The following is a 7124-nucleotide window of genomic DNA, read 5'->3' as shown; positions in this document are numbered from 1 at the left end:
TGTTCGAATCTCTATACGAGCAAAGATATTATTTTTGCTCATTTGACCTAGAGAGTTTCGATCAAGCAAAAATTTTGAGAAGTGGGTTAGTGGGGGGAGAGAAACAAGGGATTTGGGGGTTATCAGATTTTTATAATATTTCTTTTTGGCAAAAACTTTCTCTTTCCAAAAACCTTTCTACGCCAATTCGTTCTTCTCCTCTTTTGTTGAAAATTTTTTTCCTTCTTCCCTTTTTGATTATTCATTTCGTCTATTTGGGTGTACCTTTTGATTTTGTGTGTTTGAGTAAGTAAGGTTTTGCTTCTCTGTAACTTGTATTGTTTCTATCATTGACTGGGGTTATACTCTGCTCTTGCGGAATCGTAGTCAGTCACTCAGAGTATTGGGGTAAGTGTTAAGTGCTCGTTTTGACTATGGTTGGTTTTGGTGGTTCGGTTTAAAGAAGAGTTAAAATTGATTTTGGGTATGTTTGTTGGTCAATCTTAGATGTTGGTGATCTCGGGAGTGGTTTTAACATTGAAACAGTACCAGGTGTGTACTTGATTGCACAAAAAATGGGGTTTCAGCGAAAGCTGAAAACCTCACTGTAGATGCCACACAAGCGTGTGTTCGCCCGTGTGGTAGGCCGTGTGAGATAACACGGGCGTGTGATCGACGAGGCCAAGATGTGCGTACAAGACACAGCCATGTGATGGCCAGGTAGGCCGTGTGCGACACACGGGCTAGACTGATTTGGGCTGTGCGGGCCACACGGGCTTGTGGGCCTACACGGGTAAACCACACAGGCTTGTGAGATTTTGGTCCAGGCCGTGTGATCCATACATCTAAGGAAAATTTGGGCCGTGTGGGTTCACACGGGCAGGCCACATGGGCGTGTGAGCCCATTTTTACCGAAATGGTTGTTAAGGTTACACGGGTCCCCCAAGTCGACTGTAAACCTTCCGTAGGGTCGGTAAGCACTACTTAAACCCTTATTTATGTGAAATTGATTATTTGAATTATGTACTGAGCATGTTAAAAGCATGTAAACTGAACGGTATGTGTATCTGTTAGATCTGTGATAGCATGACATTCTATTGTATGTTGTATTGCATTGGGGTAGGTTGATTTTATTTGGAGAAAGTGTACTGAAATGCTCTTAAGCCTAAAATCTGGAAGCTAAGCTACAAATTACCGTCTATGTGCCACATTCGGTACTACCTGGAGTGTAGGGATGGGTAGGTTGATTTAATACCCACATAAAGTGTAAGGTTGGACGGAGATGGTGTGTAGAGGCTGGTTGGGTAGGACTTTGCTACTGAATATTTATGACTGATACGATACTGTGATGGGCTAAGGCTCTACTGCATTTTTAATACTGTACTGAGATGGGCTAAGACCCAAACTGTTACTGATACTGGAAAGGGCTTAGGCCCAAGATAGTTTTGGCTGTGTACTGTGCTTTGCTATTATTTGTTTCTGAGGGATTACACACTGAGTTTACATAAACTCACCCTTTTGTTTAATGTACATAGGTAATCCTCAGACCTGACGGTTCAATGCAGCGGAGGACTCGGTGGTGGCCAAACATATTTAAACTGCTTTACTCTCGTTTATGGTTTTATTGATTATGGGGTATTTTTATGTAGTTGAACTTTATGGATAGTTTTGGTTTAACTTTGGAAATTTTAACTGCTTTTACCGACTTACAATTTCAAACTTAACAAAATATGAATTTTGCTAATAACCAAGGTTTTCCATAAAATGAACTATTTTACTTAAAATAAATGATTTCTAAAGCTTCTGCATTAAATTATGCTTTAAAACAATCAACTAGAGGAGTAATCGATTTTCGAAACTAATAAGAGTAATGAACGGACACGATTTTATCGTAATAAATTGGTTTTCAAAATTCCATTCCTTGTGACATCGTCAGATTTGGTCATAACGTCTAGGTGGGGTTTGGGGTGTTACATTTAGTGGTATAAGAGCAGGGTTACAAAACTCGACTATGGATTTGGGTTTAAAAGTTGGTTTCTAATAAATGATTTTCAAATGGTTTGAAATGATATGACTGATAGTGTAGTACACCGAGTCCAGCGCCGATCCTTTAGGTATTTTGATAAACTGTTATGCTATTCTGTTCTGAAAACACTCTAGGTAGTGTATTCTGAGACTGTAATGAAAGTGATAGAGACTACGATTTACGAAAATTACTCTAAATTACTGAAACTGTTTACATAAAACATCTGCTAATAAATACTGAAACCGTAACTGATTCATAAAATTCTTAATACAGATAAATCTGATTAGATATGTGTGCACAATATATTCGCGGACGAGGTACCAGAGGCCGAGGTAGAGGCCGTAAAGAGGCTCGAGTTGAGTCCTCTTCTCTAGGTAGTATGCTGAATCTGGATACAAGTGAGACGCTGGTGTCACCTATCCTGAGACTGGGTCTTAAGATCGCGGCTGGGGACGACGCATTGTCCCAGGCTATGCTAAAGATATTGGAGAGGGTCGCTGGGCCTAATACTGGATCTGGGGGTCTTGGGTCGATTACGGAACGACTCTTGTCCAATGGAGCTGAGCACTTCAAGGGTGTTACTAGGGTCGCCCCTAATGTGGCCAAGTACTGGATTGAGGCAACGGAGAGGATCATGGATAATCTAGATTGCACCTCTGAGCAGAAACTAAAGGGCGCAGTCTCACTGCTGCGTGATGAGGCTTATCAGTGGTGGCTAACTATTAAGAAGGGCACTCATCCCGAACATCTGACCCGAGAATTCTTTAAGACCACATTCCAGGAGAAATATGTGGGAGCCAGTTATGTGGACACTCGTAGGAAGGAGTTTTTGAATCTTACTCAGGGGGATCGATCAATGGCAGAGTATGAGGTCGAGTTCCTAAGATTGAGCCACTATGCACTAGGTATGGTGGCATCAGAGTATGAGAGGTGTGTCTACTTTGACGATGGCGTTAGAGATAATTCGAGAGTTCTGATAGCTCTGCAGAGGGAGCGAGATTTTTCTGTCGTAGTCAAGAAGGAAAAGATAGCCGAAAAGGCTAAGCGCGCTGAATGCCAAAATAGAGATAAAGAGAGGGGTAAGAAAAAGAGGGATTCAGAGCCTTCGAGTTCTGTACAGAGGCCTAAAAAAAAGGCCAGATTTGATGGGCTAGTTAGAGCTGGGCCCACTGTTATTACTACTAGACTGCAACCATATGTCGATTGTGGTAGACGCCATTAGGTCAAGTGTTGGAGGAGGACCGGGGTGTGTCTAAAGTGTGGATCATTTGATCATCGTATTAGGGAGTGTCCGTTGAGGGCCAATCAGATACAAGCTCCGGGTACTGGTACTACGCAACCACAGAGTGTAGTCCAGCAGCCACTGAGATACCGTGGTCAAGCTAGGGGTGGTAATGGCATAGGCCGTGGATAGAGAGCACTGGGCAGAGGTGTTGGATAGACTGAGGTGAGGTAGCCTGCTCTTGTTTACGCTGCACATCGCCAAGAGAACAGATATGCTCCTAACGTCATCATTGGTACTTTCTTTATTTTTTATGTACCATATCTTGCTCTGATAGACATAGGATCTACTTATTCCTACATAGCCTATTCTGTTTATAAAAAATTGGGGTTATCGATTGAGAGCACTATGAGTGAGGTCATTGTACTGAGTCTGTTGGGGCAATTTTTTCGAGTTAGCAAACTGTATAGGGATGTCCCTTTAGAGGTTTAAGGGACGATATTTCTGGCTGACTTGATGGAGCTTCTGTTTGGGGAGTTCGATATGATATTGGGGGTGGATTGACTGGTGAAGCACCGAGTAAGTTTGGACTATGCGACTAAGAGGGTCGTCTTAAGAACTAAGGAGGATAATGAGATAGTCTTGGTTGGGGAGCACAAAAATTATTTTTCTAATGTGATCTCTGCGTTGGTGGCAGAGAAGTTGGTTTGTAAGGGATGTGAGGCATTTTTGGCCTACGTAAGTGTTTTTGATTCTTGGGACTCTACTGTTACGAACATTAGAATGGTAAAGGATTTTTGGATGTCTTTTCGAAAGAGCTACCGGGGTTACCTCCGAATTGTGAAGTGGAGTTTTGGATAAAACTTCTTTCTAGTACAGCTTTGGTGTTTATCGCTCACTACCAAATGACACCGAAAGAGCTTACAGAGCTTAAAGCTCAGATTCAGGAATTATTGGATTGTGGGTTCATTCGCCCTAGTATGTCTCCGTGAGGAGCATCAGTACTATTTGTAAAGAAGAAGGATGGATCCATGTGGATATATATCAACTACCGTCAGCTGAACAAGTTGACCATTAAGAACAAGTATCCACTTTCAAGGATTGATGATCTATTCGACTAGTTCTGAGGGGCCTCTGTATTTTCCAAGATTGACTTGCATTCTGGGTATCATCAGTTGAAGGTTAAGGAGGTTATATAAGACGACATTTAGGACCCTTATGGTCACTACGAGTTCCTAGTGATGCCATTTGGACTGACTAATGCACCGGTAGCTTTCATGGATCTAATGAATCGAGTGTTTCGGACCTACCTAGATCATTTTGTGGTTGTGTCCATCAATAACATATTGGTTTATTCCAGGACTGAAGATGAGCATGACGAGCACCTTAGGATTGTTCTTTAGATTTTAAGGGAAAAGTAGCTGTATGCTATATTTAGCAAGTGCGAGTTTTGGTTACGTGAAGTAACATTTCTAGGTCATGTAGTGTCTGCTGAGAGGGTTCGAGTCGATCCTCAGAAGATTGAGGCTGTACTGGGTTGGAAACAACCTAAGAATGTGTCTGAGATCAGCAGCTTTCTGGGGCTGACAGGTTATTACCGACGGTTTGTGGAAGATTTCTCACTGATTGCGGCACCCTTAACTAAGCTGCTATGTAATGGTATACCGTTTGTCTGGACTGATGCGCAGCAAGAGAGCTTTAAGAAGCTCAAGACTGTAATGATTGAGGCTCTTATTTTGATACAGCCGGATCCTGGAAAGGAGTTCACGGGTTATAGTGATGCGTCACATGTCGGTTTGGGGTGTGTGTTGATGTAGGATGGTAAGGTGGTAGCTTATGTGTCTCGTCAGCTTAAGACACATGATGCGAACTATTTGACGCACGATCTAGAATTGGCCACCGTAGTCTTTGCATTGAAAATCTAGAGGCACTATCTGTATGGTGAAAAGTGTGTCATTTACACTGATCACAAGAGCCTCAAGTATTTCCTTACTTAGAAGGAGTTAAATCTTAGGTAGCTTAGATGGGTTGAGCTGCTTAAGGATTACGACTGTTCCACTGAGTACCACCCAGGCAAGGCTAATGTGGTGGTCGATGCATTGAGCTGTAGGGCTATGACTGATCTAAGAGCAATGTTTGCTCGACTTAGGCTGTTCGACGATGGGAGTTTATTGGCTGAGCTACAAGTTAAACTGACTTGGATCGAGTTGATTAAGGTTAAGTAGTTGAAGGATGAATCTTTGGGTCTTTGGTTTCGACAGATTGAGGATGGTAGCACTAAGGACTTTGGGTTGAACTCTAAGGAGGTGTTGTGTTTCTGAAGCTGGATATGTATGTTGGATGATTTTGATTTGAGGCAGTCTATACTGAGAGATGCGCATAGTAGCCTTTACGCTATGCACCCTGGTGGAAATAAGATGTACCGAGATCTTCTAGAGTTGTATTGGTGGCCAGGATTGAAGTGACAGGTTACTGATTTTGTGGCTAAGCGTCTGACATGGTAGCAAGTTAAGGCTGAACATCAGTTACCTTTGGGTTTGCTGCAACCGGTTAAGATTCCGTTATGGAAATGGGAGCGAGTGACGATGGATTTTGTTAGTGGGTTGCCCCTAACACCCACTAAGAAGGATTCCGTCTAGGTCATTGTGGATCAATTGACCAAGTCTGCACATTTCATCCCAGTTAAGACAGATTATTCTTTGCAGAAGCTGGCAAAGCTTTATATTTCTGAGATAGTGAGACTGCATGGGGTACCAGGTTTGATTATTTCTGATAGGGATCCTCGCTTCATGTCTCGGTTTTAGAAGAAGTTACATGAGGCTTTGGGTTTAAGGTTGGACTTTAGTACTGCGTTCCATCCTCAGACCAGTGGTCAATCGGAAAGGGTGATTCGAATAGTAGATGATATGTTGAGGAGTTGTGTTCTTGATTTCTGAGACAACTGAGAGGATTATCTATCGTTACCGGAGTTTGCCTATAATAATAGTTACCAGTCTAGCATCCAAATGGAACCTTATGAGACCCTATATGGTCGTAAGTGTCGCACTTCCTTATGTTGGACTAAATTGGGTGAACGATGTGTTCTGGGTCCTAAGTCGGTTTCTAAAACTAAGGATAATGTCAGATTGATTCGAGATTGACTGAAAGCGACATCAGACAGCCAGAAGTCTTACACAGATCTGAAAAGGTCCGAGATTGAGTACTTTGTGGAGGACTTTGTATTTCTTAAGGTCTCGCCATGGAAAAATATTTTGAGGTTCGGTCGTAAGGGCAAGCTGAGCCCTATGTTTATTGGACCGTATCAAATTCTAAAACGAGTGGGATTGGCCACTTATCAATTAGAGCTACCTTCAGAGCTTGACCATATTCACGACATGTTCCATGTCTCGATGTTGAGGCGCTATCGGTCTGATCCAACACATATTGTCCCTGTTGAGGAGATTGAGGTTAGGCCATACTTGACCTTCTAGGAGGAGTCAGTTTAGATTCTGGATCGTGATGTAAAGGTTCTTTGGAGGAAGTCTATTCCATTAGTGAAAATGTTATGGTGGAATCATGGCACTGAAGAGTCCATGTGGGAACCTGAGGATTAGATGCGTCAGTAGTATCCTCATCTATTTTGATCTGGTAAATTTTGAGGACGAAATTTTCTTTTAGGGGGTAGAGTTGTAACGCCCTAAATTTTATATTTTTTGTTCTGCAATTAGTTTACACAAATGTGTATTTGCTTCAGTGGTTAAGTGTTCTGGGTATGTGTGAGAGGTCCCAAGTTCAAGCCTTTCATTTGGAAAATTTTGGTATTTTTCTGAATCAAGCCTGATACTTGAGTAGTGTGCTTATATTTAATTAGTTGTAATTCCATAACAGAACGGGTGTGTGGGCCCACACGGGCAGGCC

Source organism: Gossypium hirsutum, chromosome A11 (genome assembly GCF_007990345.1).
Source record: "Gossypium hirsutum isolate 1008001.06 chromosome A11, Gossypium_hirsutum_v2.1, whole genome shotgun sequence".
Lineage (NCBI taxonomy): Eukaryota > Viridiplantae > Streptophyta > Magnoliopsida > Malvales > Malvaceae > Gossypium > Gossypium hirsutum.
The sequence above is the reverse complement of the archived record's forward strand: the minus strand, read 5'-3'. Positions refer to the sequence as shown.